The sequence below is a fragment of the Lissotriton vulgaris genome, chromosome 10, assembly GCF_964263255.1.
Source record: "Lissotriton vulgaris chromosome 10, aLisVul1.2, whole genome shotgun sequence".
In the NCBI taxonomy this organism is placed as follows: domain Eukaryota; kingdom Metazoa; phylum Chordata; class Amphibia; order Caudata; family Salamandridae; genus Lissotriton; species Lissotriton vulgaris.
In genome coordinates, this window is record NC_141698.1 from 606,639,087 (window position 1) to 606,661,459 (window position 22,373).

Sequence of the window (22,373 nt, forward strand, 5' to 3'; positions counted from 1 at the left end):
AGATTAATGTCTTATAAAATTTATGAGAAGAAGAGAAGCCCATGAGTGCAGTAAGAGAACGGCGGTGGCATACCAGATTTTAACCACCACACCTGGTATGGAGCCCTATTTAAAATGTGTGCCAAGCCAGCATCATAGACACTACTTAAACAGATTCATCACTTCCTGGTTTCTTATCCTAGAGATGCGTTTGGTGAATCAGACCTTGTATCGTGTCCATGTGATTCAGAGTCTGAACAATCTTCATTACACTTGTTATTCTTTTGTAAACTTGAAGAAGCTCCAAGGAAACTTTTATTAATTCTACTTCTTAGACAACTGAATATTAGAAGATGCAGGCCAGCCTTACTTTATTTACAACTTCTGCAGTCCGAATTTATTTGTTATTCAGTGTATAAATTGAACACAGCTGCAGTTAGGTTACAAAACCTGATGGACAAGTAATTTAGGGTAGTGATATGATCTGTGGAAAGTGATTATTACCTCTAATCTTCTCGTGCTGTGCATTAGTGGTATGCATGAGATAAAAGAGTCATAAATTGATGCAGGGCCTACATTCACAAATTCCTATTCCTGTAAGCTAGTTGTTATGATTTCCAGAATTTCATGCTCTAGAAACTTTGCTACCTGATCCTCAAAGTTCTGATCGCTGCTAAATCTTTCTACTTGTGTCTTTTAACCTTTTTTAATGCTCAAATAATTTGTGGTCGGATTTTAAAACTATTTAACATGATTTTTACACAGTGTTGTTATATTATGCGTAAATGAAATTAAATTGTTTATTCTTTTAAGTTTTTTTAACCGACTAAAGATTGATTGATGATGATGATGAAATATTTTGTGTTTTTATGCTAAACATTAGCTGGATAAAGAATATTTGACTTGACTTATTGGGCAATGTGAGGAATAACAACCCATAAAGCAAACAGCATGAAATTGCATATGATTACTGATCCACTGCCCTTATCATATAACACAGAATATGCTAGCAAGCGCTATATAATTGCAAATCTTTCTCCCTCTCCTATCCCTCCGCTATCCTTCTCAATCCAAATAACTGACTAACATATCCACCACTCAATCTACTTTCATATTTTACTTTACTAATTCACCACTAATCCTTTATGGGTTCCGGAGATTGGTCCTACTCGCTGAAAAAGCGCTTCAACACCTCATCAGGGATATAAATGCCAATCTTTTTACCTCTTCTATCCTTTCACTAGCCTTATCAATCCAAATAACTGATTAACATATCCACCACTCAAATTACTTTTGCTTTTTACTATACTAATTCATCACTAATCCTTTATGGGTTCTGGAGTAGCATACTACTCGCTTAAAAAGCTCTTCAAGGTCTCATCAGGGGTAGTAAATGGTATATAACTGTAATTGCAATACAATACAATACACTACTGGATAAGCTCTGATTGGCTGTTTCTGGGTGCCTCCGGGTGATATCCCCTCTGACCATGGGGGGGTCATAAATTGTGAACACACCAAAAATTTCAGATTGTACATTAATCCGCTGATGAAGGGCATGGGTCCCGAAATGCATGGGGATATATACATCGCAATTTGAGTTGGAATCAAATGATAGAGCGATTGTTATATGTTATTGAAAATTGATGAAATCAATCTGCAACGTGACAGCTTTGAACATTACAAAGAAATGACCTAAACAAAGTTTGGAATAAAGAAGTTATTGCATTGATCTACAACGAGTAGTTGAGAATTATTACACTCATGAAAACGGATTACATTGCTATTAACCACAGAGACAACGTCTCATAAGGAGTGCCTGTGGGTACAGTGCCATTTGGTTGGTGTTGCATTTTCGGTGTGTTCTATGTCTAAAAATACAGACCCATAAGAAGACTTTTCGAGCACCTAATAAAGTTAATTTATACTAATAAAAGCTTGGCGAGGATATTGCAGTGGGTGTGAACGTACTTTTGAGATTTGACGAATACAGGACACCTAACTAGCAAATACTAATCTAACTGTATACGGAGGATAACCAACTATGTCGTCTGTATACAAAAGGCAGAAAGAGAGGAGGGGGACAAAGAAACAACTTTAAGAATAGAGACTCATGGTGAGTTGAGAGAGTTGGGTTACACTCTAAGATTTCCAAAGAGGAAATTAAAAGAAGAAGGGGGAGATAAAAAGTCAATCGAGCGCTTACCGCTCAGCCGATGATAATTCCAACTCGGCTGGGCTATACAATTTCAGCAGTGTTCGTTGACTCTAGCAATGCCTAGGGATGAAGAGTGAAAATATATTTTCAAATGAACTGCATGTGCAGTCAAGTGGAACGTTCGGAAGTATAAGGATTAGGTGTAAGGCTGAAAAACGCTTATGGTAACGAAGAGCGCTCACCAATGTGCCTGTGACCATAATCATCGAAGTCCTTGAATACTGGACAAGAGTAATTTGTAACCTGTATTGAAACAATACAGAATAGTGCAGGGGAGTAAATAACTCAAAAGAGCTGAGTTAGTCGCAAAGTAATTAGGGTCAGAAACGTAATAAAAGGTCAAAGGAAAGTTACTATGGTATTGGTTACTTTCCACGTTGTCGGTGCCGTGAGGGAAGATCCATGTGTTCAGGAAGTTTCTTGGTGCAGTAAAAAGATCTGAAAACCGATCGTCTCATGTTAGCATCAAGTTAAGTGTACGGTGTACGAGCAAATGTTTTAAAATTGGGGGCGCCGCCGGTCTTACTTGAAGCGTGTATGCTAGAACGCCTCACTGCTTTCCGGGTTGTTGACACGTGATCACTAGGCCAGAAGCGGTATTCAAGCTGCCGGTGAGGCCCCCTGAAAAAGCTAGAACTTCTCTCTAATTGTTGTCCTACCTCTGTTTGCAGAAGCGAAATGAGGTATCAAGCCAGCCGATAGGAGTAGTGTGAATCTCACTTTTGTGTCAAAACAACAACTTTATTGATGTGTTTGGGTAAAGCAAAGAGACCACAAAATTGATTGTCTCTTAATTCTAAGTCGCTATCTAAAGTCTTATGAAAAATTAAGTTGACGGTTTGGAAAGAAAAGCAACAGTAAATTAAGAGGTAAGAAAGGAGGGAATCATTTTTTGTGTTTTATGTCAATAACGAAAGGTTTGTTTGAAAATATTGTCTATGAATGTGAAATTTGTACAGATAATAAAATGCGCTTGTCATCAAAACCAATGTATACCAAAGTAGGGGGTCCCACAAAACCATTGGGTTTGTATTACAGCTTGTGTATTGCGAGTATGAGGTGTACGAGTATCAGCGCCAAGACACCTCTGGGTAATCGTGTGCCATAGAAGTTAAAAAAACATAACAATTCTCAAGCATTAAAGAGTAAGAAATTAATTTAGAGACTGCCTTTCAGTGTTTCTGGAGATTGTGACAAAACAAAAAATGTTGACATGTGACCGTTCTTGAAACATATGTGTGACAACTGTAAGAATACAAACTATCATAAGTCCGAAATCACGTCAATGGGAAAAAATGCGAGTATGAGGTGTACAATATCAATTCTCATGCATTAAGGTGTAAGAAATAATTAAAAGACCGCCTCTCAGTGTTGCGGAAGATAGTGCCACGAAGAGACATTCTAACATGTGACCGTTCTTAAAACATATGTACAACAACTATATGAAATCACGTCGATGGGAAAAACATTTTAGCATGTGAATATTATATTGTAATCATTTTGGTCCTCCGAGCACTCAATATTATCAATAAGAAAGTCTTAATGTAGTTTTCATCCTTTTAATGTTCAATCTGTATCCACATCAAATCCAATTCTCCATCAAACGATTGCTTGCAGCCAACGCGCGTTTCGTCAAGTCCGTGTAGGACAATTTGACTTCCTCAGGGCTGCAACCCAAAGGATCACAATCAGTCTCATTCTTCCAAAATTCATAGAACAATATAAAACAAAGCAATTCATACATTGCTTGCATATTGATATGTATCATACAAAACTAATACCATTCTAACCTAAGTTCAGGTCCAGTATACATTCATTGTTTACACATATTATTCTCAACAGAAGGACTATAATTACCAAAAATATCAATTCAATGTTAACGTAGGACAAAAGGTGTTTAAAACCATCAAGTTATATACTGGTCATGTATACAGTGTAATAGGTTAAAGGCTGTGGTTGCCGAAAACACCAATAGTTAACAGGTCATATGTAAATAACTCACCTAACTAATGGTAATTGTCTACCCACGGACCATCAAACGTGTTTCGTAGAAGTTGGGGTCAATTCCCTTCTCTACACGATCAAATTCTGTAATGGAGATTATTACATATGGAGTCTTATTGACAGTACTAGATCGGTAAAAATTAACAGATGCGTCCACCTGTTAAACTTTTGTCTATTCCATATATGTACTCACCATATAGTGGTTGAGATATTGTATATATCAGCCGCGCGTAAAGTTATGGTCAAATCCTTAATTGTGATCAAAGTTTCTGTCCAAATCCATACTTATGATCAATGCTCCAATGTATTATTCCAATCAATTCCTAAAGCGAAATTGTAACTGTATCAATAATAATCTCCATAAGTTATTTAGCCCAATATATATATATGTAATATCTGCCTCACCTTAACTCCAGTATCTGTGCACATACGTTTTATTCTTATTGTATCTTCAAATCCTCCGTGTTATAATAGTTCAATGACACGAGTCCGTGTCTGGCAAAAAAAAGGGTACAGTAATGAGCCTCTTGTTATCCCCAACTGTTAGCTACAAAGTCATGGCAGTATCTCTGCATAGCGTGCGTCTTACTCACCATTAGAACAGTATCGGTATCGCTATCTCGTTTCTTACTCTGGCGTTCTGCGTGGGCGCCATCTTACAGTAGCAATTTATAGTGAAAAATATGGGCGACATCTTGGAATGTCAAAATTGCCCGTAATTCGGCATATATTTTCAAATAATACTTAACTTGCTAAAAGTTGTGCATTTTTTCAGAACGATGAAGACAGTATCCTATTTCCTGTCTATACGCACATCGTCTGTCGTTTCAATAGAGTTCTTATAGCGGCGATTCCGCGCGGGCGCCATCTTTTAACAGCAAATTAAAACGAGGTAAACAGCAGACATCTTGTAATGTCTCCGTTTACCTGGATATATATTGACATAATCCCATACTCACTATAACTTAGATATTATCCAAAAGTATTATGGGTTTTGAGTCTTACATGTATTATAAGCTTACTAGCAAGGCATTTAGTATAATGCCTTGAAATTAGATCTGCCACAATATGCGCCAACTTGTATGATATGTATATACTCTCAGACATGTAATTTTGGGCTAAATAGAATCACGTAAATAAATCTCACCCTTTATGGCCAGATGATACTTAACTTTATATCTTTTCTTTTAGTCCTGTGAACCACTGTGGTCCTCAGGCAAACCACAATCTTTTCCCTTTTGTTTTATCAAAATTTAAACATTGCCTGGCATGTCTACTCATTTTAAGCATAAGGCAAAACGTAGAGACAATGGGTTCAACAGTATTATTCTCCGTCAAAATACTTTTTTCTTTTTTCTTTTTTCTTTTCAATCACTTTCCTTTTCAATAGAGCATGCAAAGAGAGAAAGTAGTGCATACTAAACATAAAACAGATATATAGACACCAACATTGTTGATTGCAGTTTTCATCTCTTATATTCAACAATTCTCCCTTTAGTTACCAAGATAGAACTCATACTCATGATCTACATTGAGTCCACATTCGACCGCCCTCAGTCTAATCAACCAGAGTACTTCTCGTTTCCTAAGTGCCAGTACTCTGTTACCTCCTCGTGGGTCAGGTTTTATATGGTCAATTCCATGGTAGGAAAAATTATGTTGATCCTTAGTCTCAAAATTCTGGATTAAATGCGATGCAATCGGATACCTTGTGTCACCATTCTTCAATGCTCTATAGTGTTCAGCAATTCTGTCTCTGAGCCTTCTCTTGGTACTCCCTACGTAGATTTTACCACATGCACAAGCAATCACATAAATCACGTATGTCGTGTCGCAATTAATGAACATGCCAATAGTGTATTTGCCAGAATTATTGTATTCAAAAGTTAGTACCTTTTTCATTGCCCATCTACAAGATATACATCTACCGCATTTGTAGAATCCCTTAAAACTGTTCAACCAGTCGGTTTTGTTCTGTTTAGTTGGATAACTGGGACTTAGCATGTTCTTAAGAGTTGTTCCTCTCCTAAATGTTACACTAGGTCTATCGTGAATGTATGGTTTTAGATCATCGTCAACACAAAGCAGGTGCCAATGTCTGTTTAGAATAGAAAATAACTTAGAGCAGTCAGTTCCATAGTTGGTTATTACTCGTACTTTCTGGTCAGTTGTCCTGTCATCCTTACTGTCTCTTATTAATGTAGTTTCCCTTCTCACCTTCTTCACTCTCGATACAGCTTTAGAAATCACATTCCGTCTATATCCTCTATTAAGGAATCTGAATGTCATATCTGTTATATTATGTTCAAACTCTTTATCCGTTGAGCAGTTTCGTCGAGCTCTAATTAATTCACCATATGGTATAGCTCTTTTTTGATGGTTGGGATGACAGCTCTCAGCATGTAGGATCGAGTTACAACTTGTCGGTTTGCGATACATTCGACTATGGATCTTTGTTCCCTCCACATGTAACTCTACATCCAAGAAAGTGATTTTCTGTTTATCATAAGTGGTCGTGAATCTCAAATTATACGTGTTATCATTCAGGTAGTCAAAGAAACCTTTAAGTTTCTCTACCGTCCCCGTCCATATCATCAAACAATCGTCAATAAAACGACCCCAGTAATGTATATATGGTGTCCATTCAGTTCCCTCAGGGCCCCAGATTCGCTCCGCCTCAAACCAACCCATAAACAGGTTGGCAAAAGACGGAGCAAATCTGGAACCCATCGCAGTCCCAAGTCGTTGTCTATACCAGTGGCCGTCAAACAGAAACACATTATTTTCCAATACCAACTTGGTCATATGTAGTAGCATTTGGGTGTGATCAAACATTTCAGCTGGTCTTACACTGAGAAAGTGGTCCAAGGCACGTATGCCCAAATCATGATCAATGATGGTATAAAGGGATACCACATCCAGTGTTACTAATAGCATACCATCTTCCCAAGTGATATCTTCAAGTAAATTCAATATGTGCTTAGTATCTTCTATGAAAGATGGTAAGTTATAGACATATTGTCTCAAAAAACAGTCAACAAATTCAGACAATCTCTCCGTCGGGCCACCAATGCCTGAGACAATAGGCCGTCCTGGCGGCTTGTCTCGGCATTTGTGGACTTTGGGGAGAGTGTATAAACACGGTGATCTTGGTGTGTTAAGCTGAAGGTAAAGGTATTCATCATGGTCTAATAGTGTTTGGTCATACCATAGTTTAACTTCATTGTTAATTTTAGCAGTGATGTCTGGAATAGGGTTGATAGTCAACTTCTCATAGAACAAAACATTATTAAGTTGAGAGTGGACCTCATCATTATAGTCAGTAGTGTTTAATACAACTATATTACCACCCTTGTCTGCATTTCGTATCGTTATAGCTTTATTATTCATAAGGTCTCGTAAGGCTTCTCTTTCACCAAGTGTAAGATTATCACGAGGTACCCTAGTATCCTTACATTTGGATACATTCACTAATTTGTCTATATCTGCGCAGACCATTTTAAAGAATGTGTCGATGGTGTTCCCTGGAATCAATTGTGGGGTCCATTTGGATTTTACTTTTAGTCCACTCCCTTCCCTCTCGAATCTCGATATTTCAAGATCTTCAATGAGTGTTTGCATTGTGACCGGATCGTCTTCCCTTTCAGTAAGTGATAAAAGAAGTTGAGTATCTTTTAGTTCCTGTATGGTAATTTCACTCAAAACTTTATTAGAAGTTTGCTTATCTTTTGCAGGTACATTGGCAAAGTGTTTCTTAATTTTAAGGTTTCTAACAAATTTAAAAAGATCTATTTTGGTCATACACCAATCTAAATTCGTTGCCGGACAAAAACCCAAACCTTTTTTTTAAAACAGTAACCATATTCTCAGATAATTCGCAAGAAGATAAGTTGATCACTTCTATGTCACATGAGATAGATTCATCATTCATTGTCATTCCTTCCATGATCTCAGGCTCCTTATTCTTGCGCCTGGATCTCCTACCCCCCCTACTGCCTCTCCTTGTCTTTTTGCTTGTGTATCTCTGTTTCTCATCTCTAGGTCCCGATTCCCTTTCCTTAATCTTTGTACCTCCCCAAAAAAAAGTAGTATTCTCTGTAGTCGGGACAATCTCTGGTGCATCTCCATTTTCACTGCTCGATAACACTGAAGATGCATCAGTATCACTTACAACAGGGGTGCCACCACTCCTTGTATTTGAGGGTACTTTTTTAACCAGATAATCAAATCTCCTAGCAAAGGTATAGACCCTTCCTGTACTATAATCTTTCTCATCCCTTTTAAGTTTATGTGCTTTCCTTTTCTTAATCTCCATCTGCAGATCATTCAACTTCTCATCTAGAACCAAATAGTTCTTAACAGTAAGTTCAGGTAGGTGCATCTCTTTTATTTCATCCTCAATTTTACTGATCTCTACAAGTAATTTCACTATCTTCCTTTCCGCATTGTCATTGAGGATCTGTATGAGGTTGCGTGAACTATCATTAAGTTCTTTTTCCCACCTATCATATAAATCTGGTTCTAAGTCCTCATACGTTGGTATTATATGTGATCTTAAACCACGAGGAATCCTATTCAATGTCAAATATTGTTTTAGGGTGGCAGCATCCCACCATTTGTTCAACTCAGTACGTTTTAACAATTCTAGTTTTACGAATTTGGCTCTTAAACCTTCTTTCTTAGTACTGGCTGGGGGGCCAATTGCTTTCTTAATGGTCCCACCCGCAGCCAGGTTCCCAAACAGGTTCTACGGGGACGGTAGAGAAACTTAAAGGTTTCTTTGACTACCTGAATGATAACACGTATAATTTGAGATTCACGACCACTTATGATAAACAGAAAATCACTTTCTTGGATGTAGAGTTACATGTGGAGGGAACAAAGATCCATAGTCGAATGTATCGCAAACCGACAAGTTGTAACTCGATCCTACATGCTGAGAGCTGTCATCCCAACCATCAAAAAAGAGCTATACCATATGGTGAATTAATTAGAGCTCGACGAAACTGCTCAACGGATAAAGAGTTTGAACATAATATAACAGATATGACATTCAGATTCCTTAATAGAGGATATAGACGGAATGTGATTTCTAAAGCTGTATCGAGAGTGAAGAAGGTGAGAAGGGAAACTACATTAATAAGAGACAGTAAGGATGACAGGACAACTGACCAGAAAGTACGAGTAATAACCAACTATGGAACTGACTGCTCTAAGTTATTTTCTATTCTAAACAGACATTGGCACCTGCTTTGTGTTGACGATGATCTAAAGCCATACATTCACGATAGACCTAGTGTAACATTTAGGAGAGGAACAACTCTTAAGAACATGCTAAGTCCCAGTTATCCAACTAAACAGAACAAAACTGACTGGTTGAACAGTTTTAAGGGATTCTACAAATGCGGTAGATGTATATCTTGTAGATGGGCAATAAAAAAGGTACTAACTTTTGAATACAATAATTCTGGCAAATACACTATTGGCATGTTCATTAATTGCGACACGACATACGTGATTTATGTGATTGCTTGTACATGTGGTAAAATCTACGTAGGGAGTACCAAGAGAAGGCTCAGAGACAGAATTGCTGAACACTATAGAGCATTGAAGAATGGTGACACAAGGTATCCGATTGCATCGCATTTAATCCAGAATTTTGAGACTAAGGATCAACATAATTTTTCCTACCATGGAATTGACCATATAAAACCTGACCCACGAGGAGGTAACAGAGTACTGGCACTTAGGAAACGAGAAGTACTCTGGTTGATTAGACTGAGGGCGGTCGAATGTGGACTCAATGTAGATCATGAGTATGAGTTCTATCTTGGTAACTAAAGGGAGAATTGTTGAATATAAGAGATGAAAACTGCAATCAACAATGTTGGTGTCTATATATCTGTTTTATGTTTAGTATGCACTACTTTCTCTCTTTGCATGCTCTATTGAAAAGGAAAGTGATTGAAAAGAAAAAAGAAAAAAGAAAAAAGTATTTTGACGGAGAATAATACTGTTGAACCCATTGTCTCTACGTTTTGCCTTATGCTTAAAATGAGTAGACATGCCAGGCAATGTTTAAATTTTGATAAAACAAAAGTGAAAAGATTGTGGTTTGCCTGAGGACCACAGTGGTTCACAGGACTAAAAGAAAAGATATAAAGTTAAGTATCATCTGGCCATAAAGGGTGAGATTTATTTACGTGATTCTATTTAGCCCAAAATTACATGTCTAAGAGTATATACATATCATACAAGTTGGCGCATATTGTGGCAGATCTAATTTCAAGGCATTATACTAAATGCCTTGCTAGTAAGCTTATAATACATGTAAGACTCAAAACCCATAATACTTTTGGATAATATCTAAGTTATAGTGAGTATGGGATTATGTCAATATATATCCAGGTAAACGGAGACATTACAAGATGTCTGCTGTTTACCTCGTTTTAATTTGCTGTTAAAAGATGGCGCCCGCGCGGAATCACCGCTATAAGAACTCTATTGAAACGACAGACGATGTGCGTATAGACAGGAAATAGGATACTGTCTTCATCGTTCTGAAAAAATGCACAACTTTTAGCAAGTTAAGTATTATTTGAAAATATATGCCGAATTACGGGCAATTTTGACATTCCAAGATGTCGCCCATATTTTTCACTATAAATTGCTACTGTAAGATGGCGCCCACGCAGAACGCCAGAGTAAGAAACGAGATAGCGATACCGATACTGTTCTAATGGTGAGTAAGACGCACGCTATGCAGAGATACTGCCATGACTTTGTAGCTAACAGTTGGGGATAACAAGAGGCTCATTACTGTACCCTTTTTTTTGCCAGACACGGACTCGTGTCATTGAACTATTATAACACGGAGGATTTGAAGATACAATAAGAATAAAACGTATGTGCACAGATACTGGAGTTAAGGTGAGGCAGATATTACATATATATATATTGGGCTAAATAACTTATGGAGATTATTATTGATACAGTTACAATTTCGCTTTAGGAATTGATTGGAATAATACATTGGAGCATTGATCATAAGTATGGATTTGGACAGAAACTTTGATCACAATTAAGGATTTGACCATAACTTTACGCGCGGCTGATATATACAATATCTCAACCACTATATGGTGAGTACATATATGGAATAGACAAAAGTTTAACAGGTGGACGCATCTGTTAATTTTTACCGATCTAGTACTGTCAATAAGACTCCATATGTAATAATCTCCATTACAGAATTTGATCGTGTAGAGAAGGGAATTGACCCCAACTTCTACGAAACACGTTTGATGGTCCGTGGGTAGACAATTACCATTAGTTAGGTGAGTTATTTACATATGACCTGTTAACTATTGGTGTTTTCGGCAACCACAGCCTTTAACCTATTACACTGTATACATGACCAGTATATAACTTGATGGTTTTAAACACCTTTTGTCCTACGTTAACATTGAATTGATATTTTTGGTAATTATAGTCCTTCTGTTGAGAATAATATGTGTAAACAATGAATGTATACTGGACCTGAACTTAGGTTAGAATGGTATTAGTTTTGTATGATACATATCAATATGCAAGCAATGTATGAATTGCTTTGTTTTATATTGTTCTATGAATTTTGGAAGAATGAGACTGATTGTGATCCTTTGGGTTGCAGCCCTGAGGAAGTCAAATTGTCCTACACGGACTTGACGAAACGCGCGTTGGCTGCAAGCAATCGTTTGATGGAGAATTGGATTTGATGTAGATACAGATTGAACATTAAAAGGATGAAAACTACATTAAGACTTTCTTATTGATAATATTGAGTGCTCGGAGGACCAAAATTATTGTCTGGACCTAGGTTTGCCTTGGGGACTGTGGTAACCAGCCCCCCACCTCTTCCTGAGCACCTATTTGATAATCTGATCTGTTACATAGACCTTGACAGTAGCTGTGCGCTCCTAATAGCCGTTACCACTCCTTGTTTTGATTATTATATTGGTTGCATGTGTTAGTAGTTATGAACATTTTCGAGCACAAAGGTAGAGGTATCGAGCATCATATACGGGATGTCAAGAACCTGTAATGAAAGCTCTTTGTAAAGAGACAGCCTGTCAGCGAAGGGTTGGTTCTTTCCTTATCTCCTGTTCACTCGTGGATTAAACATACTGATATGATGCATATTAATAACAACAACAGGGGGTGACAAAATTAATAATGGTCACCTAAGAAAGTACTGCATTTCGTGGTCACAATTAAGACCATGTTCTACTGTCCGTAAGCGCATGATCCACATGGCTTCGGTGCATCTAAGTTTGAGTTCTCTGTTGCCCTCAAGTATATTTGGTTGGGTAACATCAATACCGAAGAAGGAAACACTTTTGTCTTCCCCCTGTGAAGGACATGCCGCTGCGTGTAATGCTACCGGATATCTAGCGACCTGTTGGTGGATGGCCTGGATATGATCCGTATTTCTGTCCTTCTGACTGGTTGGTTTTGTTGTGTGAGAATTCGACTCCGTAATGTGTCTGATATGTGTACATTCATCATTTTGTTCTCAGCCTTCCTGATGGTTTTGGGTGTGTAGCCTCTCTTAGAAAACCTTTACATTATGTGTGCGAAACATGTATGAAAGTCTGTCTCTTCAATACAGTTCCTCCTAGCTCTCAAAAATTCCCCATAGGGTATGGCTTGGATCTGGTGCGGAGGATGGAAACTGTCTGCATGCAAGATTGCATTGCATGAAGTTTCCTTGTGAAACAGTCTACTGTGGAGTTGGTCATTTTAATGTAGAGTTCCGCATCCAAAAATCTGATTCTCAAGGTGCTGGATTCCATGGTAAATCTCATTCCCCATGTGATGGTGTTTAGATGTTTAAAAAACTCTTCTAACCTGTCTTGTGTGCCAGACCAGAGAAGGAGACAATCATCAATGTATCACTCTATACTAGCATTAAACCTGACCTGGGATTTGGGTCCAGATTTTTGTACTGGGATAATGTTTGACATTGTTCAATATTCTTTCCATCAATTGTTTTTGCAGTGATAAAAATGATGCATCCCATTTCTGGAAAATTATAAATGCACCTTTTTTTGTAGAGGATCACTAAACTAGCTTGAACACAATCACCCCAATGCATTTGTGGGTGGCACATTTCTCTAAGGTGTATGGTAGCACTATGTCCCAAGATGTGAACAAACAATGCCTTGGAAAGGGGCGACCACTCGGTCCCCCCGAACGTATGGCAGAGTGCCTCGATCCCCCCGGGAAGCCATTTTGGGCGGGAGGTGCGTCTCGGCTGGTATGCCCGAAGTGGCGTAGCCGGGGCGCGCTTTTTCCCGCCCTAGAGTGGGCTGGCCTAGACACTGACGCGGCCGGCCACGCCCTCGGGGCAGGCAGGGGCGGGTTTACGCCCGCCCTGAAGATGGATAAAAAGGGACGCAAGACCAGAAGACATCCTCTTGTTCCTGTGCTCTGAAGCTGCACCTCCTCGCTGCCCGTGAGCTCGAGACGGAACGAAGAGCCAATTTTGAGCGTTTTAATCGTTCTTGTTTGTTTTACAGTTACTCTGTTGGAGAATGCCGAAGAAGGTGGGAAAACGCATGACTACTGAACAGATGCTGCGTGTTCTCATGAAGGAGATGTCCGAACTAAAGAAGCGGGTGGATAAGAACGAGGAAGGGGGACCAAAACGTCCTTTGGCGGGAGCAGCCCCGGGAGGGAAAAACAAGAGGCCCAGGAGGGGAGCAGCGGGAGAAGACATCCAGGCTCCCAGTGCCCCGCTCGAGGCACCAACTCCCGTGCCGGAGGAGGGGAATCCGATTCCCGTTGTGGTCACCCCCGTGTCCGAGGATGATATGCCGCCCGAGCTGGCAGCACAATTGGCAGCGTGGTTGGGTAAAGGTAACGAGGGCGCCACGGCTGTCGACGCGCAGGCGCTGATAAAGCAATTGCGTGAGAAACGGGAGGCAGCCAAGGTGTCCGTGCCGGCTGCAGTAGTGGACAAGACACCAGGGACGATTGCGACCACAGAGGCAGCGTCAGGTGCAGGTAAGCAGCCATTGCCGATTGCGAGGGATGAGTCAACACCCTCTCGGAGAGAAAAGTTGGGTCAACATGTTCCTTTGGCAATTAAGGAAAAGATTTGGGCGGGGGAGTATGTGAACATTTTCTCATTGCTTGTTGATCATTATGAGGTAGAGCATGTTAAGAGTCAGAAGGATCTCATGCATCCGAGTGTTTGGCGCGCAAAAATGGCCGCCTTTAAAGTGAATGAGAATATTGGCAATTGGGGCAATGCTTGGGGAATTTTTACGTCTATCTTGGGGGAACGTAGGCCTGAGTTGCTTTCCGAGTTTCCAATCTATCAATCACGAATCATGGGGTACTCGACATCGCACCAGGGTAACCATTGGTTCTGTTACGATAATCTTTTCAGAAAGGCAAAGGAGCATAATAAAAGTTTAACCTGGGATTGTTATGATTCTTTGACTTGGGATAAAATGAAGGAGACAGGAATGTTAAAAATGCCGTTGGTAGGAAGTAATGTTGGCGAATCCTCCCGGCAATATGCGGGGACGCCCTTTCGATCAGGTACGGGTACCGACGATTACTCGAAACCTGCCGGCAATACTGGAAAAAGGGGTTTCTGCTTTAATTTCAACAGAGGTAAATGTACTAGACCCCAGGGATCGTGTAAATTCAAACATGAGTGTAGTGGTTGCGGGTCGTCCCATCCTGAGTCCACGTGCAGAGCCAGAACGGGTGATAATGGGGGGAGAGGAGGCGCCAAACAGGTCTAACGTAGTCCGAGGGGCGCCTTTACAAACCCCGATTGATACCCTGGCGATGATTCCCTGGCTCAGTGAATACCCGGATCGTACTTCTGCTGGGGTGCTGCGGAACGGTTTTTCGTATGGTTTCCGCATCCCGGTAGGGGACTTTCAGGGTGTGGAGAAGTGCAAAAATCAACTTTCCGTCCTGCAGCATACGCCCGTAGTACAGGATAAGATCCGTAAAGAGGTTGCACGAGGTCGGGTTGCCGGCCCGTTTAGTGTACCCCCGGTTCAGAATTTTGTTTGTTCTCCCTTAGGGGTAGTCCCCAAGAAAGACCCAGGTGAGTTCCGACTGATTCATAATTTGTCAGCTCCACGAGGTCTTTCTGTAAATGATGCAATCGATCCAGAAGTGTGTTCGGTGCGGTACGCATCCTTCGATGAGGCCGTAGCCATTTTGAATCGCCTGGGGCCCGGGGTGCTGATGGCGAAGTCAGATATCGAGTCAGCGTTCCGATTGCTCCCAGTACACCCAGACGACCAGCGTCTCCTGGGATTCATGTTTCAGGGTTGTTATTACATGGATAGGTGTATGCCAATGGGGTGCTCTATATCCTGTGCCTATTTCGAGAAATTCAGTAGTTTTCTACAATGGGTCTTCACAAAGAAAACGGGTTTCCAATATGTAATGCACTACCTTGATGATTTTCTGTTTCTTGGGGCAGCCGGGGATCTTGAATGTGGCCGGGCCTTGGCCGAATTTTGTGTGTTAATGAAACAGTTTGGTGTGCCATTGGCGCCGGGTAAAACAGTGGGTCCTACGACTTGCCTCGAGTTTCTGGGGATCGAGTTGGACTCCAGTGAGGGTTGTTTCCGTTTGCCAGCTGACAAAGTGTTGAAGTTCAGGGCTGCACTGCAAGTGTGTATAAATGCATCGAAAGTTACGCTGCAACAATTACAGCAGTATGGTAGCACTATGTCCCAAGATGTGAACAAACAATGCCTTGAATGGTCAATCCTAAAAAAATAGAGATTTTCTCGGAATTTCCTTAAAGGAGGTAAACCTGGCCATTGAACAGAGCCCAAGAAACAAAGCACCTGGCCGGATAGGGCTCCTGTTGACCTGTTCAAAGTAACATAGATCTATGGCTCCCAGTATTAGTGAATTTGCTGAGGAGTGCAACACACACTGGCCCACTCACCTCATTGTCCAACTCAATCATTGTGCCTATATTCAAGAAGGGAGATTAGGCAGATCCTTGTTGTTATCACCCTATCTCCATGTTGGACTCCACTGCCAAAGTGCTGGGAAAAGTTCTCTTAGAAAGATTGGAGGTGTGGGCCACCAGAAAGGTATACTTTCTGAGGCACAATATGAGCTCAGACAAGACCAGGGTGTCATAGTTCAATGCTTGATTCTTCACCTTTTAATTAGAAAATATGCTAAGTAGAAGAGGGGTTGTTTATATGTAGCGTTCATGGAACTGTGTTCCACGTTCGACTGTGTCAACCGAGCCAATTTATGGGAGAGGATTCTAGAAATGGGAGTGGATCCTTCGATTGTGCATTTGTTGACCCAACTTCACACAGATGTGACAGGATGCAGCAGGGACAGTGAGTGCACTACCCCAATTAAGATTGGGTGGGGCGTTAGGTTTGTGTCTTGGTGCCCTCTCTTTCACTGGTGTAACGAAACTTTAAGGGGCCCACCTGCAGGGCGCGTGGAAGAGGCCCCTCAGGACTCAATTATGGGCTCTCTGACCAGAGTAGTGTGCTGAGGGGGCCCCCTGGAGTGCCCTGCACCGCGAGGGCTATGGAGGCCTGTGTTACACCTCTGCTTTCTTTTCTGCCTGTGCATTAATGATCTTGTTACATCTCTGCTACCGGTAAAGGCAGATACACCTAGGCTGTTATATGTTGTGATTGTGTCATACACTCCAGAACAAGGTAGGGCTACAGAAGCTACTGGACAACTTTGCTTGTTTATGAATAAAGTGGGCCTGCCCATTAACAACTCATCTTATCTTATACTATGATCTCTGGCGGGCCTAATGGGAAATCGCGATCTCATTATGTGAACAAGACCAGGCCGCTCTGTGTACTGACTTTTTTTTATATTTGGGGGTTCCTTTTGATAATATAGGCCTCGGGGTGCACGTGGTGAAAGTTAGGAAGACCCAACTTGACAGGTCTATTATTGCTATCTTTAAGTTTGCTGCCAAACTAGGCTCTAAACCCCTGGATGCATTGAAAAGCGTATATAAGGTCAGATGCATCTCAGTGGCCACAAATGGTTCGGGCAGCTGGGTTCATCTCTGACACAAAACAAATTCATTTCAGCCAAAATGCCTTTTTAAGAAAGTTGTTATCTGTCTCCGCTGTACCCACCTATGCCTGTCATGCAGAGTTGTGGTTATTGCATATTGAGGATCGGATACAACTTACACCCTAAATGTTATGCTTACGACTTATACCAAAACAGAAACATTGCTCAATAAAGCCATAGTTAATGACTGTCTGAGGTTTGATGAAGTCAACAACGATCCATGGCTCATATTTGTCGAGAACCAACTTTGTTCGATTGGGCGTGTAGATCTCTTTAACACCCGACAGAGCATTGGTTCATCAACCAAAAAACATGTCAAAGATTAATGTCTTATAAAATTTATGAGAAGAAGAGAAGCCCATGAGTGCAGTAAGAGAACGGCGGTGGCATACCAGATTTTAACCACCACACCTGGTATGGAGCCCTATTTAAAATGTGTGCCAAGCCAGCATCATAGACACTACTTAAACAGATTCATCACTTCCTGGTTTCTTATCCTAGAGATGCGTTTGGTGAATCAGACCTTGTATCGTGTCCATGTGATTCAGAGTCTGAACAATCTTCATTACACTTGTTATTCTTTTGTAAACTTGAAGAAGCTCCAAGGAAACTTTTATTAATTCTACTTCTTAGACAACTGAATATTAGAAGATGCAGGCCAGCCTTACTTTATTTACAACTTCTGCAGTCCGAATTTATTTGTTATTCAGTGTATAAATTGAACACAGCTGCAGTTAGGTTACAAAACCTGATGGACAAGTAATTTAGGGTAGTGATATGATCTGTGGAAAGTGATTATTACCTCTAATCTTCTCGTGCTGTGCATTAGTGGTATGCATGAGATAAAAGAGTCATAAATTGATGCAGGGCCTACATTCACAAATTCCTATTCCTGTAAGCTAGTTGTTATGATTTCCAGAATTTCATGCTCTAGAAACTTTGCTACCTGATCCTCAAAGTTCTGATCGCTGCTAAATCTTTCTACTTGTGTCTTTTAACCTTTTTTAATGCTCAAATAATTTGTGGTCGGATTTTAAAACTATTTAACATGATTTTTACACAGTGTTGTTATATTATGCGTAAATGAAATTAAATTGTTTATTCTTTTAAGTTTTTTTAACCGACTAAAGATTGATTGATGATGATGATGAAATATTTTGTGTTTTTATGCTAAACATTAGCTGGATAAAGAATATTTGACTTGACTTATTGGGCAATGTGAGGAATAACAACCCATAAAGCAAACAGCATGAAATTGCATATGATTACTGATCCACTGCCCTTATCATATAACACAGAATATGCTAGCAAGCGCTATATAATTGCAAATCTTTCTCCCTCTCCTATCCCTCCGCTATCCTTCTCAATCCAAATAACTGACTAACATATCCACCACTCAATCTACTTTCATATTTTACTTTACTAATTCACCACTAATCCTTTATGGGTTCCGGAGATTGGTCCTACTCGCTGAAAAAGCGCTTCAACACCTCATCAGGGATATAAATGCCAATCTTTTTACCTCTTCTATCCTTTCACTAGCCTTCTCAATCCAAATAACTGATTAACATATCCACCACTCAAACTACTTTTGCTTTTTACTATACTAATTCATCACTAATCCTTTATGGGTTCTGGAGTAGCATACTACTCGCTTAAAAAGCTCTTCAAGGTCTCATCAGGGGTAGTAAACGGTATATAACTGTAATTGCAATACAATACAATACACTATCCTCACATACGAATAAACTAAGGGCCAATTTAAGACTTTGGTGGAAGAGTTACTCAGTCACACAAACATGACGGACTGACCGATATCCTGTCTGCCTTAATGTGTGCATTATATCATAAGTCTCCCCCTCCTCCCCCCAGCTACACCACTGATTGTTATTATGGATGTATGTCGTTACAACGCATACCTTTACAACGCATACCTTTACAATGCATTTTTTACACCGCAACATCCATTACAACGCATGCAATTACAACGCATGCAATTACAACAAATTCTTTGAAACTACCTTTACAACGCATTCCACTAAAACGCATACTACATTTACAACGCATACCATTACAACGCATACCATTACATTGCATGTATGGTAAGTATTGGATAGTGTAGGGGTAAAAATTACTATTCTAACTCCAGGGGGTGCAACAGTAGGGTAAGTTTTGGATAGTGTTGGGGTAAAAATTACTATTCTAACTCCAGGGGGGGCAACGGTAGGGTAAGTGTTGGATAGTGTAGGTATGCGTTGTAATGGTATGCGTTGTAATGACTGCGTTGTAATGACATGCGTTGTAGTGGTATGCGTTGTAGTGACATGCGTTGTAGTGACATGCATTGTAATGGTTGTGTTGTAATGGCATGCGTTGTAATGGAGGTTGCGTTGTAAAAGTTTCGCTGTAAAGGTAGTGCGTTCTAAAAGTTGCTTTGTAAGTGTTGTTTCCCTGTTATTATTTGTGCATTAACATTGTGGAAATTTCTTACAGAAGGTGCTGCTATACATAGTCTACTTTAATGGAAATGTTGATGCTAATTCATGTTCACATCGTAAATGTTGTCAAAGCAGCAGCTCTTTGTAAGAGCTTAGAAAGAATCTAAAAGAGCCTCTCATTTTTCTGGGCTTTCTAAGGCCTTGTATTTTGAATGGTAAAGTGGCTGCTAGTCAGTCACTTACATGAGAGTGATAGGGTGTTCATATTGTCCACGAGTGCTGTTTCCTGTTCTACTAGGATGCTGCTAGAAGCCCCATCACGCAAGCACCGAAATAATCTTGGGCTGATTTTTTTTATTTTGCATTTTTGGATATTGCTGCTCTATTTGGCGGTGTCGGTGATCTTTACAGTAAGACATAACAAGGGAGACAAAGATCACGAATGACATTGATACAGAAGGAGAAAAACAAAACTTACATTGTGCACATGATTAACAATTCAAAACTGAAAGCTTTTTAGTTTCTTGGGGAAAGTGAAGAGCTCTAAAAACCCCTCGGGAAGCTTCATTGACAATGACCCCGGGAAATAGAAACAAAACGATTCATCAAGCAGTTAAACAATAAGCAGTATTAGGCTGCATACTGTCGGTTTCCTGTGAATCCTGTGAAAATCAAACCTAGTGAATTAAACCCTTCTGAAGAGCATACATGCGCAATTGGTGCATTATTACTGCTGGACATTCCATCCAACTCTGGAAAAGGGTGCCAGGGTATCATTCCTGTCTCTTCAATTGTGCTTAACACAGCCGTGTAGGCGAGGTACTTGCCTTGACTATCCTGCAAACAGTGGGCCAAAATGGAAACATTTATTTTCTTATAAACCTTTGGATCTACTAAAGAAAATGTGTGAATTTTAAGGCAGTATCATTCTAAAGTCTAAAGTCCAAACACTGGTCATCAGCATTAGACAAGGGTGCCTATATTTTGGTAGATGACTACTTAGTGCAATAAAGTTTTATCCATGTGATTTAACTTATAAGCAGGGACACTGGAATTATGCAACTCTATGGCTTCTGTGTTTACCTCATAATTATGGATTTGTCGCACTTGCCACATAATCCACCATCTCCTGAATAATTGTCTAACTTCAATAAGCAATTGTTTTTGCAGCCTAATTTGACTTGTTTGCGGCATAATGTAGTCAAACATATTTAATAATGTGGTTCTCCATTACACTTAATTGCAGTGGCCCAACATATACGCTTTGCCAAGGAATGTTGGACACGCGGACGGGTGACTACGATCCTTTGTGGCTTGGCGATTTATGGCTTAGAAGCACATTAGGAACTCCCTTGATTTGGCTCAGGGTGATTTATTTTCCCCGGCTTGTGGAAGAATACATACACTCGGACCGTGTTTTTTGAGACACAGATATTTTAATCGAGAGGAGGGCCCGACTTGTACACACCTGACGAGGAGGCTTGCCTTTTCCCCCCAGGACTGCGCCCTATGGGGGGACCACAGTATTCTTGAAAGTACCCCTGTCCTGATGAAGCCAAAAGTAACTACTGGCGGAAACGCGACCGCGACTGCGTCGACACCTTTTTAAGGAGTCCAATTATACTGTATATTGTTTGAATGACAGGCGCCTTGATTAATCATTATTTTTGCTTGTGGTTATAAGGAGTAACAACTTAGGCGCTATAAGGACTTCCTTGATTGTGATACTCCACTCAAATTGAGGAGTGGGTATTGACAGAAAATGGATTTCCTTTTCTTTTTTCTCTTTGTTTAGGGTACATTGTTGTATATATAATGTATATATTGCATTTGTAGGTCTTTGTCCATTGTGTATATTTTGATCCACCTTGTCTTGTGATCCGTATATATGTCCTTCTTAAATTGTACCATTTAATGACGATACAAATAACTGTATAAAACAGGATAATTAAACGTATCTTGTTTTGAAGAAACCCATGTTTTATTGATTCCTCAGTACCATTTTTTCTACTTCTTCATCCTTGTGATGCTAATGGCCCAGGTATGGGAGGGTAATTTGGGCAGAACCCCTGTATATTGTTGTAGTAAGGATTGTTTGTAGACAGCATTTATTTTTGACATTCCGAGACTCAATAAAATTCTGGTTACGTATGATACATTCTATTGCCCTACCCTGTTATTCTGCACGTTTTTCTATCATTTTGCAGTTTTTGCCCTGACAGTTTGAATCTTTTGTTCATTGTTTAGTTTGAAGAGGTCCGCAATTTTTGGAAGGAAGTCTCTAAAGTAGCACCACCTTGCTCATGGTGACTGCCGCAATATGTGGTCGATATCTGCTTGTGTTTTCATCATTTCCTCTTAACAGCTATTCTGTGAATTTGTAGACCCTCTTTAATATTGATCAATGATATTTCATCTCGTACTTCGTATGTCCTTAGTCGATGTCCTCGTTGGCTTATATATTTGTGTTAAGTTTCTTTATACCATATATACATACATACATACATACATACATACATACATACATACATACATGCATACATTATTATTTGTTTATATCAATTGGTCGTTTTGATTTAGAATCAATAGGATTCATGGTGCCTCAGGTTGTCTGCTGTAGATCAGATGATGTTCTG